The 25,753-nt window shown below is 39.6% G+C and overlaps 1 protein-coding gene across 1 annotated transcript in view; it reads right to left on the reverse strand.

Annotated features, from left to right (window-relative positions):
- Nucleotides 1–25,753, reverse strand: part of LOC127506664 (interferon-induced GTP-binding protein Mx3-like) — a 41,002-nt gene that overhangs the window by 13,918 nt on the left and 1,331 nt on the right. The window lies entirely within an intron of this gene.

Raw genomic sequence — 25,753 nt, forward strand, 5'->3', positions numbered from 1 at the left:
CAATTTTATAACACAAAACAATTTTTTATATTTATTTACTGATTGTGACTGATTCTACTTTGAGCTTGAGATTTTGAATTCTATATTATGTTCCAGTAACTCTGATAAGAAAGGTGTTTTCCAGAAAATTTACTAACCTGCTGCAACATGTTCTTCAACTAAAGAAGGATCTCCAAATTCAAATTTCTTCTCATCATAAGTTGAATTTGCTACCTTTCCACTTGCCAGTTTGCTGGCTTTAATAGAACCTGCAAAATTTCATAATTTAAATCCAGTTGTAAGATTGATCATTTTGAGCCAGTTGCAACAAAAACAAAAGAGATTGCAAGCAGTTTATAAACCTGCAACAAGTAAGGAATCCAAAAAATAAATTCTCTTCTTACGGTAGGATAGAACAGCCTTCCAACTGACTCCACCTGTTACCTTCTTCAGCCTCAGCTCTAGTGGACATCTGGTGACAATTCCTATAGCAAACACAGTTCAGTTAACAACCAATTGTTACGCACGCTGCGTGTGCGTCATGTTGATGTATGTGTGGTAGTCTTGTCTTATGTGTTTCAAATCCCATTGGTCCATCGGCCTGTCACTCTGATGCCGTCCCCGGTTCACGCTGCCAATCAACTTTCAACGCCCCGGTTAAAACCCTGTATCTCCCCCGCATCTCCAGCTGTTTTGCTCAACTTGCTTTTTCTATTTGGTTGTTTGCTTGTGTGTGGTTTATTGCACTGTTTTATTTTTTTTCCTTATATTGTTCATTGTAAATTGTATGTGTGTTTATTACCTGTTTGAAGAGTCCTTTGTTGATTTTGTTGGTACAGTGTACAGTTGCATTTTACTGTCAGTCTTTCCAGTCATCACGTTGTGTGTGAGGCTGGGAAGGTGCGAGCAGGTAAGTAAGTCGCGCGACATACATTGTGCACACGTAGGACATTTTCTTTTCTGTATTAGACACACTAGTTTAGGAGAGAGTGCCACCCACTGTATGTTTTTTTCGCTTTCTGGTGTAAGGAACCCCGCATCGGCCCAAAAACGGAATCCGACGGCCTGGGCGAAGGTTAACGCGTGTATGCCTTTTCAGCGCATCTGTGAAGTTTATTTAATTTCACTCGTTTAATCTGACTCCAATTTCAAATGATTCTCATTCTTAGGTTGTGTTTCCAATTAGAAATGAATCATTGGTTATGCATTAATTTAGATTTTTGATTATTCTGATTATTTTATATCTTCAATTATTCGTTCACTGCAGTCCCGGTATCGCTTTAGAAAAGTCACTTCGGCCGACTTGAGTGCTCTTCCCGGACACAAACTCGTCAGTTCTGACCTTAAACATTGGATGCAGGGTAAATATCTACCTTTAAGTCGGTCGCGCTCTGCTTACTCGTAACAAAAAGCATAGTTTTTATATATCTACGAAAACTGCAACTTATTTAAGGCAGCGATAGTCATAAATCGAAATGGACTTAATTGATGTGCCCTATGCTCCATCTATTAAACCTTCCGTATGATCAATCCTGAACACAGATTTGCGGTAATACCTTCGCTTTAATCTACTAGAAATAATGAATCAAAAATAATACAGAATAAACCAAATATAACATTTTATTTGTCAAGTAAAAATGTATCATGCCAATTACAGGTGCTGGTCATATAATTAGAATATCATCAAAAAGTTCATTTTTTTTATTATAAATTATTTTTAAAAATGAAACTTTCATATATTCTAGATTCCCTATATGTAAAGTAAAACATTTCAAAAGTTTTTTTTTTTTAAATTTTGATGATTAGAGCGTACAGCTCATGAAAGTCCAAAATCCAGTATTTCAAAATATTAGAATATTTCCTAAGATCAATCAAAAAATGGATTTGCAAAACAGAAAAGTTCAAGTTCTTTAAAGTATGTTCTTTTGTGCACTCAATACTTGATTGGCAGGACATATTACAGCAAATGACTTGCTCCTAGCACAAATTACTGCATCAGTGAAGTGTGGCATGGAAGTGATCAGCCTGTGGCACTGCTGAGGCACTATTGAGCCTTCAGATCATCTGTATATTGTTGGATCGACTGTTTTTCATCTTTCTCTTGAAAATATCCCATAGATTCAGGTCAGGCATATTGGCTGGCCAATAAAGCACAGTAATATCATGCTCAGCAAACCACTTGGAAGTGGTTTTTGCAATGTGGGCAGGTGCTAAAGTCCTGCTGGAAAAGGAAATCAGCATCTCCATAAAGCTTGTCAGCAGATGGAAGCATAAAGTGCTCCAAAATCTCCTGGAAGATGGCTGCATTGACTTTGCACTTGATAAAACACAATGGACCAACACCAGCAGACGTCACGGCCCCCCCAAATCATTATTGACTTCAGAAACTTCACACTAGACTTCAAGCAGCTTGGATTCTGTGCCTCTCCAGTCTTCCTTCATACTCTGGGACCATGATTTCAACATGAAATGCAAAATTTACTTTTATCTGAAAAGAGGACTTTCGACCACTGTTCACTGTCCAGTTCTTTTTCTCCTTAGCACAGGTAAGATGCTTCTGACGTTGTCTCTGGTTCAGAAGTGGCTTGGTAGTCCTTTTCCTGAAGATGTCTGAGTGTGGTGACTCTTGATGCGCTGACTCCGGCTTCATTCTACTCATTGTGAAGTTCTCCCAAGTGTTTGAATTGGCTTTACTTGACAGTATTCTCAAGCTTGCGGTCATCCCTGTTGCTTGTGCACCTTTGCCTACCCAATTTCTTCCTTCCAGTCAACTTTGCATTTAATATGCTTTGATATACACTCTGTAAACAGCCACCCCATTCAGTAATGACCTTCTGTGACTTACTCTCTTTGTGGAGGGTGTCAATGATTGTCTCCTGGACCATTGCCAAGTCAGCAGTCTTCCCCATTAGTGTGGTTTCAAAGAACAAAAGATACCCGGAATTTATACTGTAGGGATGGTCATTTAATGAAACTCAAATGTAAATATTCTAATATTTTGAGATACTGGATTTTGGACTTTCATGAGCTGTACGCTCTAATCAACAAATTTAAAAAAAAAAACTTTTGAAATGTTTTACTTTACATGTAGGGAATCTAGAATATATGAAAGTTTCATTTTTTAAAATAATTTACAATAAAAAAAATGAACTTTTTCACGATATTCTAATTATATGACCAGCACCTGTACATAGTTGGACAATTAGAAGCCAATTCAGAAATAATAAATGCATAACATCAACTGAAATGCACATGCACACAGTGGTGGATTAGTGTTTGAAGACACTTGTCCACCACTGTGTGGGGGCTTCTGGCTACAGAAAATCCCCCCTGACTGCTTTGCACTTTACCTTATATACCAAGACCAGAACAAAAGGATTGTAAATTTTTATTACACCAACACCTGTTTTGGGGGGAGAGGAGTGGGTTTTCAGAAGTGACACCACCCAAAAGGAGGACAGAATTCTCCTTAGTTTTCAGTCTTCTTCATAATACCAGTGACTGCTGTGAAATTGAGACCGTTTTACCAATCGCACCAAGACATTTAAAATGATATCAAACATGAAAGGAATAAACAATAGATACACCAGATACATTATACTTGTCAGGGGGAAAAGAAGGAGGGTGTGTGTGTGTGTTGGGGGGAGGGCTATTGCATCCTGTAGATGTGTGAGGGCAAGGCGTTGTCCTATGCTATTTCTTTGAGATCTTCTCTCCAGATAAGCTTTATTGCTTTATTGCAGGGTGCTTGATCTCAGTTTTTGTCTTAGCAGGAAAATCAAGTCTTACACTGGGTTAGACAGAGTAGTTTAATTAGGGTGTTTCTATGCCAAAGACCTTTTTTTTCTACATTTTCTTTTGGATAGTTAGTTTAGTTTGTTAAAATAGTTAGCTGTGTTTTGTTTTATTTATTTCTTTGATTTGGCATCTCTCGAGCTCCCCTTCCCACCTCTGTTTTTTTTGTTAACTGTTATTTGTTTTACTGTATATTGTAAATACTGTAAATATTGTTTGACTACACCCTTTCACTTGAGCACTGTGCACCATTCAACAATAAACACCTTACACAGAGTTTTCTTGTCCCTCGGCCTTTCATTCATGTATATGCACATGATCCATTTTCTTGATCCATTCACCAGAGTTCCCTTTAATTCTTGGTTTCCCATGGTTATCCCTTCACAATCCACATATAGATTGGACAGCTAGGGTAGTGATTGGTTGGGGTACCAATTGTGGTATTTCATCTCCTGACTCATGACCAACCACTTCCAAGCTGCTGCCCATTCCTCTCAAGCCACCAGCCCAATCCACAGAAATGCTAACTATCCCCAAGCTTAAAACCGTATTCTCCGGAGTCCCAGTGCTTCCTCGAGACAGCTCAGGAGTCTCTTCAGAATATGCAGACCTCTGAAGTTTTCAGCAAGACCTGCGCAGCCTCTCTGCCACCCCACAGACCGTATGACTGTGCAATTGATCTGCTACTGGGTACCTGCCCTCCTCGAGGGAGACTTTATTCCCTCTTTGCTCCAGAGAGAGCTGCCATGGAGGAATATATCAATGACATTCTTAACAGTGGGTTCGTTCGTCAGTCCGTCTACATCACCGGCAGGGGCTGGATTCTTCTTTGTGGGTTAGAAGGATGGCGGTCTTCGGCCGTGCATTGACTACCGGGGCCTTAATCGCATCACGGCAAAATGTTGCACGGACAACCCTCAATTAGCCCCCAGAAAGCCCTCACTAGGCCCGCATTATTAATCTACAACAATAAATCTGTTTCGCCTACTATACACTGTAAAAAAAATAATAAAAATAAACGTTAAAAAAAAAGAGTGAAATGCATGGCAGCACAGGGTGCTAAACGTTTACCAATACCATTAATGAAAAAGAAATGGTCAATGACTGGCAGAAGCGAATCAAATCTAAATCATTCTCCGTAAAATGTAAATATCTTGCAGTTAACAATTAACTAGCAACAACACACACACAAGCTAATATTACTATCACTGCATCAGCAACTACACTGTTACTGCCTTTGAATAAAGCAACATGCAGCATAACATCAGTGTTTCTGGGCTCATCATTGACTGAAGCACAGGCTCTACTCTCCAGCACAATGGTGACCTCACAAAACCCAGACAACAGAAACAGAACATTAAACACTAACAGATCTCTAGATCTCAGCATCTTCTCCTATTACAATCCAGTATGACTTTATTTCTTTCATTCAAAGCTTCTTATTAAGAACTAACTGAGGTTTAGATGTTTTAGTTTTAGTTGATGTTTTAGTGAAAATAATTGTCCAATTTTAAGATTTTGGTTTTGATGCGTTCTTGCTTCTTGAATAGACTGACAATAAAATATGTCCATACCTTAAAAAGTAAAGTTGGATATTCCAGTCCATTTATTGTCTATTTTTTTGCTCAAAATTCAAACCGCAACAAACAATAAAGAAATAAAAGAAGCAAATAACTCTACTCAAGTCCATCACAGTTGTTTGACCTTCTTTGCACACACACACACACACACACGCACACGCACACACTCTGTGTCGATTTAACAACATAAATACTTCATGTGCCCTCTAGTGGCGTGAAAGACAAACTACACAAACTGAAACAAATGGCCCCTACACACCGGCCCCTTATGACAGAAGTGAAGAAACAATTCAATTAACACATCTGCGAAAACCCATCACATGGTGAAATTTTACCTATCACAGGTTTCAATATCATATGAAATCATATCAATATCATATGAGCCCTTTCCAAATCTGTTTTTACTTCTTACATAGCTTGCCTATAGCAAAAGTTATGGTTATCTGAAGTCAGCTGATCGCTATGATTTTCAGGAATGGAATTTTGAGAAAAACAGGTTTAAATAACTGCACTCTCAAAAAGGATGTGTTAATAAATAACACATTTTTTGTGTTATGGCCATTTTAACACATTTTGTGTAATTTTAAGTTGATCATGTGTAAAGAGAAAGAGAGAGAGAGACAGAGAGAGAAACAACACTGTGTCCAACACAACATGTGTTAACTATCATCCAATCACTTAAGATTGTTAAGATATAACACAGGTTGTGTTGTTTTTAACACATCTGTTTTAAGAGTGTGTCGACCCCTTTTTCGCATAGACATGAAAATGCACTATCCAAACTGAAATGGTTGTAATTCAAGGATGCTTTGGATTATAGACCTAAGGTTGGTCTTGTTTTAAATAAGACACTTGTCAGATTATTGTAGAAGTGAAATAAATTAGGAAAGTGAAATAAAAGAAGTTTAAGTTTATGAAAATGTAAAAATATAATTGTTTATATTTTATAATAATATATTACAAAACATGCTTTACTCTTAAACTGCAAGAAAATCAAAGCCAAAAATGTCAACATTCCAAATTTTAGGTTGAAATATTTCAAAAATGAGCTTTCAGTAAGATTTTGTTTGGGTGCAGTACCAAACTTTTTCACTAGATGACATCCAAGCTCCATTACTGACCATGTAAGGGCACCTCCATTTATTTGAGGGATCTGATCCATATATTTCCATATTTTCATACATTTTACGAAGTAGACATCCTATTCAGAAGTAGTATGGGCAGTTTGGCAGAATTTGATTTGAATTAAACCTCTAATAAACACATAATTAGAACATGTATGTTCATTATAGCTCCGTTGTTCTCTTGTGCTCCGCCTTCTCACGATAACATTGTATTAGAAAAAAAATCTTTGCTTGTCGTAGTTTACACAGGACTGGCGGGAAATTTGTTCCATAGGTTGTTTGCACAAGGCGTCATTGCTGTGGCACGAAATGTGGCTGGAGGGCAGGAAGTGATTGTTCTATATAGGAATTGCTATCACAAACTCAAAATTCCTGTTTTGCGTCGTTTATGGTTGCTTAAATCGATCAAACTGAGAAACCACAAGGAGCTTTTATCGTTTACGTAACATATAGTTTTTTAACTTTAAAAGTTGTCGCCTTTAATAGCGTTTTGCTTCTGCTGATACTGAAATTAATATGGATACCTGCTTACCTATTTTGTTTTTGACTTGGTTAAATATTCACATTCTTCATGGTATCGTTTGCAGGGAAGAGAAGACATTTTATCTTATTGCATGATCATTTGGTGTTTTCACTTCAGTTTTGTAGGATTTCGTTTGCAATGTTGATCTGGTTACCGTGAAAACAGTGTCACGCGCTGCTGCTTCAGCCATCATATGATAGAAAATGTCCAAATAAAAAAAATGTTCAACAAGCTGACAGACTTTCTTTGTTGGAAAGGTGTAAATGTAACTGTAGTTTTAATGTTGTCTTTGTAAATTTTCACTTTCCCATATGGCCACGGAGGAGAATCGGAGGGTCACATTCGGCAAACACACACCGACACACTGTATTTTTTTTTTTGTATTTATTTCAACAAATGACAACCAAAATCAAACCCACAGAAGCTCGGAGACTTTGAAGTGGCTGTGTGTAAGTCATTCACAAGCCGAATGAGAGTTATACTCGCAAATGTAATGTTAATTATTAAACCAAAACAAAACACAAAACTTTCAAAAACACTCAGCAATGTGATTATTTTATTGAGTGATAGGCAATGGGTTCAATCAGTGACATTATTAGATTTGGTATACGTCTTCCCGTCACCTCCTCAACCTGCTTCCCTTAATGTTTTTACATGTAGAAAAGGCATTACACCGTCCAGTTTTTTCCCTGAACAATGATGTGAGCTCCTGTTGCAATTCTTGATTCAGCATGAATGACCTACATTGGCGACATTTTTCACAATCACGACAAAATCAAAATTACTGCCCTTAACTCACTAGCAGAAAGGAAACGCGATATAAACAAACCAGACTAGAACTCAATATGGCGTGACGGCAGCTTCATATTCTCTATATCTACCGCCTCGATGGCAGGCAAGTTTTTCAATTCAGTAGAAAATTGCTCCTCTTCATAACATAAGGATCACGTTCAACATATTTAGTGATTTTTTGCTTATATCTATCTTTTGAAATAGTGTCTAAACTGCTACAATGCGGACATTCCTCTATGTCTTCCATTCTGTTTCTTTACTTCCTGCCCTCCAGCAGAATTTTCACCAGAACCACATGATTCATTTTTTTTCTCTCTCATCAGTTCCCCTGATGATAAGTAGTTGATTTGGTCACTGAATCTTTTTATGGTCTGTGAGAAAAAATAAAATTTGTTTCATGAGCCTGTTACACTATCATTAGACAGCAAAAGCAAATCTTCTGAGGAGGTAAAAGAGGCATTATCTGAACAGAGAACATTTTCAGGTGCTGTTCATACAAGACATTAGACAAAGCAACAGAATGAACTACGCTATTCAAACTTAATTGATGTTAAGGTAATTGCAAAAATTCTTATTCGCAATACAGGTTTCTGAATTTCTCAAAATAGCAACTATATATCTTGCAGCTCAAACTTTTTTTCTCAGAAAGTTTGTGATTCTGTAAAACTTACAAATTTGTGTCTCGCAATTTTTACCTTTTTTCTGTATTTTTTTCTGTAGTTTCTTTACTTCCTGCGCTCCAGCTGAATTTTGCGCATCATCAGAACCACATGACTGCAAATAAGCTATTGATGTTGAACGTATGCAGCGCTATAAAGGGTTAGCGATCACTGGTGAACTTTGTTGTCTTGTTTTAATGAAATTTAAATGAAAGTCAGCTGATATAACATTATAAGATTAACATGTTTTTAACATAAATTTATGTCCCGTAAAACCATAAAAGTTTACTACTGTATTTTTTACGGTAACATACTGGCAACCACAGCTGCTGTTTTTTACTGTAATTTTTTTTTTCTTTTTTTTTTTACAGTGTATTATATGTATTTTCAGATAATATCCTCTAATCAGAACAAAAAGTGCTAACTGCTTCCTGAGCAGCACTCAAACGTTCCAGGCGCGCTCGTAGTTCTTTGCGCCTTATGCTGACATCAGTGTCCTCAAACAGGAGCTCACGCACTTCTGGCTTTTCCAGTAAACTCAGCATGTCAGTAGACAGGAGCTGAGCAGTCTGCTTCAGCATGAAAAAAGAGATCATCATGGGCATTTGGTCAGCCATCCGCTGCACCACAATCTGAAAGGAAACAATGAGATATTAGTTCCACACCACGAGCACTGCACTGTAATTTGTCATTGAAAACTAAGAAGATCCACCTCATAATATGCCTCCAGCATATGACTGTACTTGCACTTTTTGTTAAAGATTGGTAACTGATCTTCTGAAAATGTCTCATTTGTAATCTCATTTAAGATCTTCAAGTAGATGGGATCTTGAGTGTAGATCATGTTTTCCATTTCAAACTGCTCTTTGATCCTCGTCTCTGTCTTTTCTTGCTGGGTTAACTGAATGTTGTTAACTTTGTCCTATGTGTAAAATGAAAATGTCAAATGATAAAGTACAGAGGAAAGGGAACTTGATTTAACTGGATAAAAACTGGACAAGTTTTGCCACCAATTAAGAGCATTATTTACCTTAGTAATGTTTTGAAGGACAGGGTAGTTCAGGAAACACTGACTCACCATGTCAATGAATTGTGAGATGATGATTTCTTCGGAAGAAATACATAAAGTCAAGAAGATAAAATTTGTCATTAAGTTGGTGATCTAAATCTTTTGGTTTTATAACCGAGGCTCTCCAAAATAACCAAAATAAGACTTTAAACACAAAGATGTGTGATGGTACCTTTGACAGCATTGAGTAAGTCAATGGCTGGCTCCTTAAGATTGGCTACATGTTTTTGCAAAATCATCTCAAACAGTCTGTAGCTACTGAAGCCGACCAGTTCCCTCCCTCTGTTATTCTGACTCAACTCTTTTATATTGCTAACTTGTTAGGAAACAAATAGATTTCTTATGAAATTAAATGACTTCATTTTCATCAGAACTCTAAGGAAAAACAACAGTAAATTCAAAGTTGTAGCATGTTTGGAAATATACTGACAGGATGTCTTAGTACTGTTAAGATGATCACTCCACTTCTTGAATTCAGTCCGAAGCTGGACAAACAAATTTTCCTTACTCATCAGTTCCCCTGATGATAAGAAGTTGATTTGATAATTGAATCTCTTTATGGTCTGTGAGAAAAAATAAAAATTGTTTCATGAGCCTGTTACACTATCATTAGGCAGCAAAAGCAAATCTTCTGAGGAGGTAAAAGAGGCATTATCTGAACAGAGAACATTTTCAGGTGCTGTTCATACAAAGCATTAGACAAAGCACAGTGTATTTAAACAGAATGAACCACGCTATTCAAAAATAAACTTCTTTTTAGTTGATGTTAAAGGTGCAATATGTAAACATTTTGTCTGCTAGAGGTCGCTAGAGGCCTATTCAAAACAAAGGTGTAGCTTGATGATGCCAAGTTTGAGCGCGGAATCTTGGGACATGTGGTTTTCTCCTCAACGGACGGTGCAAAAGAATAGGGATAGGACTCGGGAAGAAATCGCGTTCATGGATGCGATTATTAACGTTATTGTAGTATGAAGCAGAGCAGGACCGAGTGTTGTGGGAGCTGAACGAGGCCACTGGAGCGATTGCGCAACACATGCCGCGAGCAGTGGAACTTTTATTATGCCACAGTCGCCGGCGCCGCTTCCGCTTTTCCGGTCATGAGTATGAGGTAACACAGCTCTGTTTATCATATTAAATACATTTGAGAGTGTTGAATTTACGAATAGTTGGAAACATTTGGGATATTGTAAGTACTCAAGTGAACAAAATATATAACACTGGCCTAGTGGTTTTTTGATAGTTTACTGCAAAAATATTACATATTGCACCTTTAAGGTAATTGCAAAAATGTATCTCACAATTTTGACTTTTTTTTTCGTATGTTGCACAGTCGCCTCTAATGATTCTAGGACAGCCACCTAAACTCTCCACTGTTTCCATGTAGTATCCTCCGATGGCCTTAGGGTCACTGCTTGTTGTGTACACATTCAACCAAATGATCTTTTTTGAAAAGCGGTCAATATAGCCGTTTCTGCAAATACCATATGGCTTCAGTTTGTCATGAGAATCAAAGTGCCAGATGTAATTTGGTCCTTTTGCAAAATAGTTGCATCAATGGAGACATCGGGCTTTCCTGAATTCTAGACCACCAGGATCTAGCGAGCTCAAAATTAAACAAACATGTTCTTTTCTGATATGCAATCTGTTTTCTTTGTATGCATCCACCTATATCCATGGAGCTGGCCTGACGTTTGGAGTTGATGCTGAATAAATACGATAGCGTCAATACTTCTTGCAATGCTTCTGTGTCAAAATGCAAGAACGCAAACAATGTCTTTGTATTGAAGTCCAAGTTTAAAATAGATCTCTATTAATTCATGCACATCCACATCCATGCTCGTTTTCTTGTTGTTCTTGAGCATGTGATATGTTTCTTGTGTACACGTGAAAGTCTGTTTTTTTTTTTTTTGCAAAGTTCCCTTTATGGGCTCCATAGGTTTGTATCTCTTTTAAGGGGCAGCTAATTTTATGGACAAAAGGATCTGTCTGTATCACAAAATGTGTATTAAGAAATGTTTTGGTACATAGGGTTCCAGCAGCTTGGACCCTTAATCATAATTCTCGTAAGCATGAAGATGTGATGACTTGAGATCCTACTTCAATGAGGAATTGTTTGGCTCCCTTAAGATCTTCTGGTGGTCCAGCCTCACACTCCTTGAGCTCCTTCCTCAAGTCCCATAACCGATTTTTAATCTGCTCATTGAGCTGTGGCAGTGATTTCTGACAAAGATAGGTGAGACACAATTTGGTTATAGTCTCTCACAAACCATAAAATGCAGTACCACCAAATTCATGACTTTTAGGTTGAGACATTTACAAACTTACTTTGATATGATCAACAAGATTCTGAGTCAGCTTGACAGCAAGACATTTAATAGTCGCTTTATCCTCATTCAAGAGGCATCTGTAGAAAAAGAGAAGACACTTCTCTTAGATGAAGCTTACTTTAAATCGTATAGCCTACTGTAGCTTGGTAAACAGGTAATGAAAAAATTGTAATGGACAAAGTGAACATCACAAAAATTTTACATTAACAAAAAGGCATTCTTTAAAATATCTCCTTTTGTGTTGAACAGAAGAAAGAAACTCATACAGGTTTGGAACAACTTGAGGGTACGTGATGACAACATTTTCATTTTGGGGTGAACTATCCCTTTAAGGGTCTGCAGGGATACTTTCTGTGATAAATTTTTTCCCTGCATGTTGGGTATGCCATATGCCGTAAGACTTTAGTTCATGTTTGAAACACAAATTAAGATATTTTTGATGAAATCTGAGCAATTTCTGTCCCTCTATTGACAGCTATGCAACTGACACTTTGACGCGTCAAAAAGTTTTCATGAAGCAATTGTAAAACTAATCCATATGTGATTATAAGGCTAAATTAAGTCTGTTCATCATATAAAGCGATTGTGTCTCTTCAGAAAATTTGGACTAAACTGCTCAATTCATATGGATTTGTTTTACGATCTCTTGAACTTTTTGAAGTGTCCAAGTCTCAGTTGCATAGCTGTCTATGCCTACGTTTACATGGACAGCAGTAATCTAATTATTGACCTTATTCCGAATAAGACAATATTATGATTAAGGGGTTTACATTAGATTAAGGTGTTTTCATGTTGCCATTTTACATGTTATAGAACATAGATCGATTAATGGCAAACGTCATTACGTCCCCATGGCACGCCGTCCTACGTCCTTTTCACAAATCACCACACAGTACGTCTCGTTATGGTACCATATACATATTTCATTTTTAATTTTACGAAAGCTTCAAGTGCAGTTAATTATTTGACGTGCTATACATGCAAATAGATACTGAGCCCTGCATATGACATGCAAGAAAATAAATAAATTTTGCGCACGATTTACTAATTCGTTTTCTTTTATCGGAGTAAGGTCATAAACGGCTTAAGCACAAACCGGTCAGAACAGGTAGTTTTTTGGCTCTTACCCCGATTTCGTGCAGCATGTAAACACATTAACCTGCTTTCTGTCAGCTTATTGAAGTGCGCATATGTGATACGTGACAGAAACATATCCTTAGCGCAGATTTAAACGCATCCAGACAGAGCGAGCATTTTGCAGAAAAGGAAGAAGGAAACGCAGACTCTTTCAAGACCCAGTAAATTTATTAATAAAGTCATGTAAACGCGGTTTACTTGCGTTGTCAGTTTACTGGTTTGCATGTAAACGGGGAAAACTGGTTATTTCAATAAGCTGATATTTGTGAGTTATCAGCTTACTGGTGTGCATGTAAACGTGCTCTCACTTCATTCTTTTAATAAGGACATTTGTGTCACCCCGACATTTTTTTGTTTTCATTCTACGTACTTACTTTTTGTTTTTTATTTATACCTCAAAACATCAAAATGAATTTAAATTCACAAATTAATACATGCTAAAAAGTTAAAATGATAATCTCAGATTGTAACCTGAAATAGTCATGATTTTGGAAGAAATCTCTCTCCATTTGTTTCGCTTCCTCCAGAGGAATTTTCTCATTGATCTGCTGTTGTCCTCTACACTTCACCATGACGTAACCTTTGCGGAGACTAATCACTTCATTCTGAACAATGGCCAGAATGTTCTCCTCTGTTCCCCTGTCAATGAGATCTGGCTTGGTCAAAATGGCTGTGAGAATGAAAAAAAATTATTTTGTAAAAAGTGCATTTGATGTCCTCAAGTCCTCAAACATATTTGGAGAGATTATTAGATTTTGTGTGGATCGTTGCTTCATTACCGACAGTTCTTTTGCCCTCAGGATCTACTTCTTGTGCCATTTTTAATGCTTCTGTTGTTGCAATGTCAATGTTACAAGGGACCACTACCAGGTTTATAGTCTCTGGCTTCTCAATAAATTTCATAATCAGACGTTTGATCTGCAAGACATGGAAACATAGTTTTAAAACTGGATATCTATGGTACAGAATGTGGCCTGCAAAATTTAATTATACTGCTTACCTGGTTTCCAATATCCTCTGGTTGTCCTTTTACTGGAACTCGGGCAATTCCAGGTAGATCGATCAGTGTGAGGTCACACACATCTGGTGACATGACCTCTAAAGTGATGAGCTCATCACATATTCCTACCCCTTTTCCTGCCAGTTCATTCTGGGCTGTAAAACACACACTGCAAAATTAACTATGTTGTAAGAAAAAATATGTCCTTTAAAAGCAGCGTCTTAGAGTGAAGCTTCCCTTTAGCACATTCATTGACACAAATGGCCCCCCTCTAAAGAAGTTGGAATGATTCAGCCAGTTCAAAAAATGCTGTCAATCAACTGCCAAAACAAGCCATTGTAAAGAGCCTATAGGAGACCTACTCTCACATTAAACATGACTTGTGTTGATAAATAAAACTCAGTTGTATTAGCAGTGATCCTGTCATTGCAACTCAATTTCTGCACACTAACGAATGCTTTCATCATAACTAACAGTGCAAAAGCGATGTAACTAACAGATTCGTTGAATAAAACGGGAGTTTTGGCGCAAGTCCAGAAGTCAGTCACTGATAAATTTGTGCTGTTTGATTGACAGCTCCAGCGATTGTAAAGGGGGCATTCTTTGATCGCTTTCTATATATAATTTAATCACCTTTTAGATTATTTTCATCCTACTAAGAGAAACAATGTTAAGTTAGTCACTGGTTAGTCACTGGTTTGATTTACTGACACATAGACAAAGAACATCTGACTGTACACGAATCATGACAAATCAGATCAGGCATTGGAATTTACACAGTTACATGTTGTCACATTACTGTCTAGTCCATATCATAAAAAACAACAAAGACTGCGCAAAATGTGATTGATTTACCAAAGAAGTCAATAAAAGCTTTTATTGGACTATCAAGGAAGTTTTCAGTTCTGAAACTTACAGGATATTCTTATAGTATTATGACCTCTTATATATCGAAAGCTCAAGGAAAATTGATTTCTCAATTCATGACAGCTTTAAAGGCCCACTGAAGTGTCTTGGAATGTGCAGCATTATGGCTGAATCTGAAATCGCCCCCTATACCCACTTCATTTACTATTCCGGTTTGTAAAATCAAATAATGGATGGATGAAAGATTCAGCTGTGGCTCCATCTTCTGGCGAGAGCTTAATCAGATCAACATCATATTTGGTCAGTCTAATCTTAAGGCCTTTGCGACGTTAAATTGCGAAGATCTAGAGTTTTCGCTGGAGGGTGTGTCCGTGGCGGCCTGACAAAGTCTGATGTTTCGCCATGAAAGAGGAAGCTGTTGTAACTCAGGCATACAATGTCTGGTCTGCCCCAAACTTCACATGTGTGATAAGAGACCTGGCCTAAAGACATCTACTTGACAATATAATATAAGCATTCAAAACTTACAGTCTCTCAATTCCGCTGAAATGGATCAAGGATTTTCATCACATCACCGTGGACTTCAGCTTCTCATCAGATCTTCTGTCCAAACAAATGCTCTCTAGAATCTAAGCGTCCCCATACATTATAAATAGACGCTGAAGCTGCAGCTAAAATCGGTTACTTTTTCTCACATTTACAACGTTCTACATTTATATATCGAAAGCTCAAGGAAAATTGATTTCTCAATTCATGACAGCTTTAAAGGCCCACTGAAGTGTCTTGGAATGTGCAGCATTATGGCTGAATCTGAAATCGCCCCCTATACCCACCTCATTCACTATTCCGGTTTGTAAAATCAATTAATGGATGGATTCAGCTGCGGCTCCATCTTCTGGCGAGACGTGGAAATTCATTTGGCATTTGACTCTCACAGTGCATGAGCATACATCAGTTGTACACTCGTTATTGAGGTGCATTTTGGGACTAAATTAATCTTTTTTTGAGTTTCCTCAAATAGTGCCCTATTTAAGGGTATAGGGGGCGATTTTGGACATGGCAAATGTGTTGATGTAATTTTAACTGAAACAGGAAGACAGGGCGGGACATATCGAACAGCTCCGTAAATGTAGAACGTTGTAAATGTGAGAAAAAGTAACCGATTTTAGCTGCAGCTTCAACGTCTATTTATAATGTATGGGGACGCTTAGATTCTAGAGAGCATTTGTTTGGACAGAAGATCTGATGAGAAGCTGAAGTCCACGGTGATGTGATGAAAATCCTTGATCCATTTCAGCGGAATTGAGAGACTGTAAGTTTTGAATGCTTATATTATATTGTCAAGTAGATGTCTTTAGGCCAGGTCTCTTATCACACATGTGAAGTTTGGGGCAGACCGGACATTGTATGCCTGAGTTACAACAGCTTCCTCTTTCATGGCGAAACATCAGATTTGTCAGGCCGCCACGGACACGCCCTCCAGCGAAAACTCTAGATCTTCGCAATTTAACGTCGCAAAGGCCTTAAGATTAGACTGACCAAATATGATGTTGATCTGATTAAAGCTCTAGGAGGAGTTTGTTAAAGTACAACATCTGGAAATGGCAAAAACTGCAAAAAATTTGCAGAGAAAACTCAAAATATCTCACTTCCTGTTGGGTTTACAGATTTTGCACCCCGGGGCTTTTTTGTAGGTATTGGGCTGTTACATGTGTCTACCGAATTTCATACCTGTACGTGAAATGTAGTGTGAAGGGCGCTTAATTGAAATTTTGTAGGTGGCGCTATCGAGCCATTTTGCCACACCTAATTCTGAAACCCATATCAGACGTAAATTTTCACCACTTCTGACGCGTGTGCAAAGTTTCATGAGTTTTCGAGCATGTTTAGGCCCTCAAAAATGCGATTCATTTCGGAGAAGAAGAAGAATTGGCCGAGCAATTACAATGGACTAGGTGCACAAGATGGCACCGGTGAGCTGCGGCAATCCGACTGTGCGCATGGTTCCTTCCGCTCATGCCCTTCTGGTCTTAGCGAAGCTTGCATTTGGTACAAGAAGAAACTTAAATATGAAACTTGGCTAGATATAATAGTTTTTTTTAAGTTAAAGAGAAGATGGTGGTCTATCAGAGACGAAAGAAAACATCCTTGTTATATTATTGTGTAACATTACCTGTGTGTTAATTATACGAGATACCCAATATTTGACTTTCAATCTTTCTCCTGTTGATTATGCGGTTCAGGCTCAGCGGTGATCCACAGGAATCTCTTTATCCATACAAAACAAGTATGTAATATATATCTTCTGATTTTGTTCTGACAGCTGGGGGTCTAAATGGCTCAAAAACTGCCTTCTCTTTCTGCGTGGAACAACACTTGACCTTCATGAAGATCTAATGTTTGCTATTGTCAACTGAAGTTTCAATCCTCAACTTTATTTGGTAACATTATTATCACTAACTGTATTATTTAGTAGTCAACGTAATTTAAATGCATAATTTTCAGTGTTTGTAACTCCTTTTTCTCCAATTCTGAAGCCTTTATACAATCACACAGTGTGAAGTGCATGGCCATTGGTTCGTGAAGTTAAAGAAACAAACCAATGATGGCGCAGAACGCGCGAGCCAATGGTGAGCGAGCCTGCTTGAGCCCGCCAAAAGGGGTGGGGTCTCGGGCTATATAAGCGGCCGTCTCACCATGGCAAATCGATTAAATTCAACTGAAGCGACAGCATGAGGCGTCTCGCGCGTAGCATGTCAAAGAACGCAGTACTCGTTCTGTATCTAAGGGAACTGAGGTTACATTAGTAACCAAGTACGTTCCCTTGCGATACTACACGAGTACTGCATTGTTCGTCTTATTAATTAATATTGATAATTATTAATAAGACAAGACACTACGGGGACAGTACAATCACGCCGTGCTACGCAGGGGGATGACCGAGCATCAGTGCAGAGCACTTGAAAAAAGGTCTCGCGACAGACACTCAAGGCAGGGTAGCCCAGACAACGGGGTACTGAAAACACTGTAGTCATCCACCCAAGCCCATAACTAGGGCACCAGAGGGGCCTAGGGTACATATATAGAGGGCACAGAACATAGTTACACCCAGACATGGTCAGGGCCGTAATGGAAAACCATAAGCTGGACACAGCAGCTCATGCAAAAAGGACCTGTGACTGAAGTGCAGGGACTACCGTGGTTTCAGCCAGAGCTGCAGAGGGCGCATGTGAAGCAAGCCCAGCTGCAGAGCCGGAGATGCTGAACTCATCAGACCTAGCATCCTCTGAAACGTTCTGAGCGGCAGAGAAGCCCCTGGCGTAAAGGTTTGTACGAGCTGCTGAATGGCCAGAGAACGCTCTGGAGTGACTGTGGCCCTCATGTGGGTCGAGTCTAAAATTATCCCCAGGAACAACACACGTTGGCTGGGAGATAACAAGCTCTTTGTAAAATTGACCCTGAGCCCCAAGCACTCTAAGTGGTTGAGGATGATGGATCTGTGGGATATTAGCTCCGCCTGGGCCAGAATGAGCCAGTCGTCGAGGTAGTTCAGTATGCGCACACCCATCTGTCTCAGAGGGTAAAAGTGCGTAAAAGTGCGGGGAGCCAGAGATGGCCCGAACGGAAGGACCGTGTATTGAAATGCCACCCCTTCGAAGGCGAATCTCAAGAATCACCTGTGATTAGGGGGGCTATCTGGATGTGAAAATATGCGTCTTTCAGATCCAGGGTAAAGAACCAGTCTCCCAGGCGTACTTGTTGGAAGATCTGCTTCAAAGTGACCATTCTGAATGAGCGCTTTTATCAGGGCCCTGTTCAGATGACTGAGATCGAGGATGGGTCGAGACCGCCATCCTTTTTGGGAACGAGGAAGTACCTGCTGTAGAAGCCTAACTTGCTCAGTGCTGGGGGAACCACTTCTATGGCTCCTTTTGCCAGCATGGTGTTTACCTCGGAACGCAGGACATGCACGTCCGACTGGGAACACATACGAGGCTGTTTGGGTCAGTGAATGAGGCTTGTGGGGCGGGGCGGGGCCAGCAAGCAAAGCGCACAGTGATTCAGCATTTGATAAACAAAATTTGATAACAAAAATCTGCTTTCTCAGAATTAATATATTCCACGAGTCTCACCTGAGTCAGGGGAGAGCGTCATGTCATATTCAGCTGAGCACTGTCAGCGTTGAGCTCGTTTTCCTGCTCTTGTAGTGAGAGCACGCACCCTCAATGAACGTGGCTCGCGGGGGGTGGCCAGTAAACGACACACTCAGAGATTGGGCATTTTACAACAAAAGCTGGAGAAATGCTCTTTCAGAGTAAATATATACCATGAGTCTCAGCTGAATCAGGGGAGAGCATCATGTCATATTCAGTTGAGTACTGTCAGCATTTAGATTGTTCTAGTAGTAAGAACAAACTCCCTCAATGAACGTGGCTTGCGGGGGCGGGGCCGGCAAGCTAAGCACTCAGAAGTTCGGCATCTAATAACAAACACCAGAGAAATATGCTCTATATCAGAGTTAATATATTCCAAGATTCTCACCTGAGTCAGGGGAGAGCTTCATGTCATATACAGCTAAGCGCTGTCAGTATTGAGCTTGTTGTAGCGCTCTCTTCGTGAGGGCACACGCCCTCAATGAACGCGGCTAGCGGGGGTGTGGCCGGCAAACGACACGCTCAGAGATTGGGCATTTGGGGAATGCCTTAGCTGGAACAAGGGGAGTACAAAACTATGCAACCGGTCTGACGAGGAGACCTCAGTCAGGGCCTACTACTCTAGCATAACACGACCACAGGCCCGAGGCTAATGCTTGAGCTCTAAGGGAGCATGCTCAACTCGCCCTGAAAAGGGGGAGTACTTCAACAAAACGACTCTCCAAGTGAGAGGAAACCAACACACTCACCACAGGGAATGTGAAGGTGGCCTTAACAGGCCATCACTTGAGGACATCAACGACCTGGAGCTCAGTGGAGCAGAGGCTTCAATAAAAACTCTCAAATGAGAGGAAGACAACATACTCATCATAGGATGATGTCAAGGGTGGCCCAGAGAGGGCCAACACCTACCGTCATGATCTATCTGGAGTTCAGGGGAGTGGAGGCTTCAGCATATCACCTTCTACTCTCTAAGTGAGAGGAAACCACTTCACTCGACCTAGGAAAGGTATCAAGGGGGCCTAACAAAGGCCAAACACCTCAAATTGTGATATTACCTGGAGCTCAGCAGAGTGGTGGCTTCGACAAACAACTCTCTTTAACGAGAGGAAGCCAGCCCACTCAACCCAGGAGGATTATCAGAGCGGCCCCTGGGGGCCGAACACCTGACATATCAACTACCTAAACCTCGGGTGAGCGGCAGCCTAAAAAAACAACTCTCAGATCGAAAAGGAGGCCATGCCATTCACTACAGGTGATATTTCGTTCTTAATGCTACCCGCTATTAAGACCTCATAAAGAAAAGAGGCACATAGTAAGGGTGCCACAATAACCTTCCCTAATAATGGGAGCTCCAGGGCCCCAGTTTAAATGCCCCAAAACAAAAAACATAGAATAAACATCCCCTTATTCCTTTCTACAGGGAGCTGAGGTCGCTAAATTTGTAATGGCTCTCACAGAGGGAGAGGTAACCTAAAAGCTCAACCTGAGACTTCAAAGAGCAGAGGCCAGAATGTAAAAATGGCCTGCCATACTCTGCAGTCTGAAAGGATGCGTTCACTAACAAGCTCTGTGCCGGATCCACTGACGGGTTAAAAAAGGATAGAACCAACACATCATTGGTCCAGCCTCAGGCCTGGTGTGAAGCACCTGGGATATAAAAGAATAAAAGCCCCCTATTATTCCTTTCTATAGGGAGCTGAGGTCACTAAATGTAAATGGCTCTCACGCCAGAAAAGGCAACCTGCAAAGCTCAACCTGTAACTACAGTAAATGGAGGCCTAAATGTAGATGTGGCCTGCCATACTGCTGTAGACTGAAAAGATGTACTCAATACCAAGCCCTTATGCCAGACCAACATAAGGGTTAATAATAATGGAACAGACCCCAACATCGGTCCATCCTCAGGCCTGATAAAAAGCACCTAATATGAATAAACACCCCCTTTAATCCTCTCCATAGGGAGCTGAGGTCACTAAAAATATAACAATTCTCACCAACGGTGAGGCGACCTACAAAGCTCAACCTGTGACAACAGAAAGCTGAGGCCTTAACGTAAATGAGGCCTTCCATACTGCTGTAAACTGAAAGGAATAAACACTTACTAACAAGCCCTGCGCTGGACCAACAGAAGGGCCTTAATAATGGAACAACTCATTATCGACCCAGCTTCAAGCCTGATATTAACAGTGTTTGGGGGGAGGGGGGATTTTTAGTTGGAGCGCAGCATAATCTGCCATATACAGACAGGACCGTTTTCTGCTTCATAACACAAAAACGCGAGTGCAGAAAGGAAACACGCAACAAGGGCTGCCAAGGGAAACACTCAAGTGCGAGAAAACAGCCTTATACAGGCGAACGCATGTGCTCCTAGTCCAAACAAACAATGCATAAGTAATGTGTGTGATAGATGTAAAGCTCATCCAAACGTAAATAGAGCATTGCTTACTGATATAGAGGACGCATCCTAAATCAGCTAAACACTCTCATAACAAAAAACCCGTCCTGCTTCCCTCGAGAAGAGACAGACAAACGAGAGTGGTTCCTCGGCGGGAAACGCTCACAACGTGTGCCGACAGAACTCTCAAGCACTGGGCATGCATGCTCTAACAAAGACACACGAGTCAAGTGTGTTACCAGGTAACTAAACATGGATGTGCACACTGACTGAAACGTCTGTAAACAGCCATTCTTACCTTTGAATAGCGCTTCAAACAAAACAGTCCCTGAAAGACGAAAGAGGGATGACTTGTTCTCTAAGCGCCCCTTATGTGCGTTCGGGTCGCACTAGTAGTGACGTCATAGGCTGTCGCTGGCCAATACGATTGCCATGATTTGATAGTGTTTCAGACACCGGTTCCCGCTAAGGCATTCCCCAAATGCGTTAAGACGCAGTGCGAGTTCCCTTTCGAAAGGGAAACACACTTTTTTAGAGTGAATATATATTCCAAGAGTCTCACCTGAGTCAGGGAGAGCATCATGTCATATTCAGCTGAGCGCTGTCAGTATAGAGCTCGTTGTAGCACTCTCGAAAATGGAAACATTGCCAAATGGGAAAGGTAGACTTCAGATTCACTTTAAATTAATTCGTTTAGCATCTTATTTAGTTTTATTTCTAATAAATAAACCTGTTTCTCACCTTGAATATAGCAATAGAAGCTGGAATGGTGTTAAAAAAGAAAAGATTTTTTTAAGCCCTGCTTGCAGGTGAAGGCGGCTTCAAGTCTCGTAGATCAAGCGAAGCGATGATATCTGCGTTGCTGAAGGAGAATGAATCGATTTGCCATGTTGAGACGGCCGCTTATATAGCTCGAGACCCCGCCCCTTTTGGCGGGCTCGAGCGGGCTCGCGCAGCATTGGCTCGCGCGTTCCGCGCCATCATTAGTGCGTTTTCCTTAACTTCACGAACCAATGGCCGTGCAGTTCACACTGCGTGATTGTATAAAGGCTTCAGAATCGGAGAAAAAGGAGTTTTCCCCGTAGAGTCTTGTCTTATTAATAATTATCAATATTAATTATTAAGACAAACGACGCAGTACAAGGGAACTGTTTGTGCTACAGTTAAAAATGTAAATTAATTGCAATCTTTTCACGGCCCTTGTTTTTATCTCAAAAGATAACTGATGCAAAGAAATCGTAAAATACGTAGTGATTATATTGATGGAGCAATTGAGTTAGGTAAGTGAAAATATATGTGCAGAATTGAGAAAATAGTATTTATGGAATTAAATTTATCATAGGGCAAACGTGAAAAAAGGCATTTTATGCAGACAACTCTAATCGTAGTTGTATATTTACAGGCATTATTGTCATTGTATATGCATATGCACCATGAGTTTGTTAATCTAACTAACCCATGCATGCATGCATTTAAATGCTATTGGCTCATGTGATTGTACTATATATCTTAGTTGTATTTTAAGTGATATAACAGATTCTATAAACAATTATAAGAGATCATTTTCGGCTTTCCCCGGCACTCTGCACCGGCATAAAGCGAAACCGGAAGTGTATATGCAAACACTTGCTGATTGAAAATCCAAAATGGCGGCCACGTGCAACTAGTCCATAGGGTCCTCACACCACCGGTGCCCTAACTAAAAGCTAAGAAACTTAAATTTTGATTTCAGGGGTACTGTGTATTTCTCACTGTTAGCTTAACAACATGCTAACGACAATATGAAACAATTAAAGATGGCTGCCAAGTGAAATGACTTATCCGTACCGTTTTGACTTTGCTCAATGTTTTGCTATTATTCTTATGCACTGACTCATTTACTAAGCTGAACAGCCAGTCAGTGTTCTCTCTCTCACCGATGGCCTGATGCCGATTCTACATGCTGAATCAGGAAAACTCCTACCGACGTGAAACCGACAAGACCCGCCTTGTGGAACACACTGGAAAAACTAGCCCGACAGACGCTCACCGATGGCCCGACACTGGCCAACGGCCGATTGATGACTTGGTGTGTCCCGGCCTTTAAAAGGACTTTGATGACATTATTCTCTGAGCTCTGAAATATGCGTTTCTATGGCAACACTTTACTTTTGTTTTGCCGCACAAAACGTATTCTCGTCACTTCATAACATTAAGGTTGAACCACTGTAGTCACATTGACTATTTTAACTGTCTTTACTACCTGTCTGGACCTCAAAAGGTGCAATGACATTGCTGCCTATGTGTGGTTCAGAAACCCTCGGATTTCATCTTCAGAACACAAATTAAGATATTTTTGATGAAATACGAGGGTTTCTGAACGACTACATTCTAAAGTCATAAACAAATTACAACAGTTTACACTTGACTAGGGATAACGGTTAAGTTTATAATGGTTACTTTTCTGAAATAAGACATCCTTTATGACAAATATGACCTCTGAAGGACAGCCTTCAAAATGAGACACCATATGAGTTCTGTGCAGTGATATGGTGAACTGGAATGATGAATTAAATTGATTGAATCAGAATCCAAGATTATAAGCCATCAAATTTTATAAGACAAAACAATTTATATATATATATATATATATACACACACACACACACACACACACACATGTATTTACTGATTGTGACTTCATCTTGAGATTTTGATATGTTTTAGTAACTCTGATAAGAAAGGTGTTTTCCAGAAAATTTACTAACCTGCTGCAACATGTTCTTCAACTAAAGAAGGATCTCCAAATTCAAATTTCTTCTTATCATAAGTTGAATTTGCAACCTTTCCACTTGCCGGTTTGCTGGCTTTAACAGGACCTGCAAAATTTCATAATTTAAATCCAGTTATAAGATTGATCATTTTGAGCCAGTTGCAAAAAAAACAACAACATCAAGTTAAGAACACAAAAGAGATTGTGAGCAGTTTACAAACCTGCAACAAGTGAGGAATCCACAAATTCAATTCTCCTCTTACGGTAGGATAGAACAGCCTTCCAGCTGACTCCACCTGTTACCTTCTTCAGCCTCAGCTCTAGTGGACATCTGGTGACAATTCCTATAGCAAACATAGTTCATTTAACAACCAAGAAAACTGACAGTGGAATATTATGTTACAAATAAAATATATACAAAAAACAGTGCGTGTGCTGACAAAAGTAATCATTCTTTAATTATTAAGGCCCATTCACACCATGGGCGATAACGATAAAGATACTGTTCTAAGAAATGTTGTATGTAAATGAATAGCAGAGTCCAAACCACAACTATAACAATTATGGCAAGAGCCAATCAGAATCCATCCTGCTTTAAAGGTGCCATAGAATGGAAAATTGTATTTACCTTGGCATAGTTGAATAATAAGAGTTCTGTACATGGAAATTACATACTGTGAACCTCAAACACCATTGTTTCCTCCTTCATATGTAAATCTTGTGCGTGCAAAAGACCATGAAAAAAGGGCAAATCCCAACATAACACCGACTGTTACGTAACAGTCAGGATCATTATTATTTACGCCCCCAAAATTTGCATATACCAGCCCATGTTCAAGGCAAGGCAGTATTAATGTTGTGGAGCTGCACAGCCGAATCATCAGAAGTTCTGCAGGTATTGTGAAGAAGCAAGTAAGGACAATAGCGAAAATGGCAGATGGATTGATAATAACTGTTCATGATATCATGATATATTTAGTGATATTTGTAAATTGTCTTTCTAAATGTTTCGTTAGCATGTTGCTAATGTACTGTTAAATGTGGTTAAAGTTACCATTGTTTCTTACTGTATTCACGGAGACCAGAGCCATGTCGTTCTTTTAATTTTTAACCCCAAAACGCGTGTAGTCTGTATAATTCATAAACGCATCTTCATTCTTGTTGAGTCTCTCCAACAGTGTGTAGCTTTAGCCACGTTAGCCGTGCAGCACGCTATCAAACACTATCAAACATCCACAACATACATGCCATAAGTACGTGACCTGATATGCTGCATCACGAATAGTTTGTAATGGTCCATTTTGAGAGTTATATTTGCTGTGTGAACTTCTGTATTATTTATGCAATGTATTATGGAGTCGCGAGCTTGGGGGCGAGCACAAGCTTATTTGCATTTAAAGGTACAGCACCAAATCAGCGCATTTTTTCTCCCACCCCAAAATAGGCAGTTAAAACATGGTATAATAAAAAATCTATGGGGTATTTTGAGCTGAAACTTCACAGACACATTCTGGGGACACCTTAGACTTATATTACATCTTGTGAAATGGCCATTCTATGGCACCTTTAAGAGCTTGTGCATTTAAAGTGGCAGAGA

This window comes from Ctenopharyngodon idella, chromosome 24, assembly GCF_019924925.1.
Source record: "Ctenopharyngodon idella isolate HZGC_01 chromosome 24, HZGC01, whole genome shotgun sequence".
Classification (NCBI taxonomy): domain Eukaryota; kingdom Metazoa; phylum Chordata; class Actinopteri; order Cypriniformes; family Xenocyprididae; genus Ctenopharyngodon; species Ctenopharyngodon idella.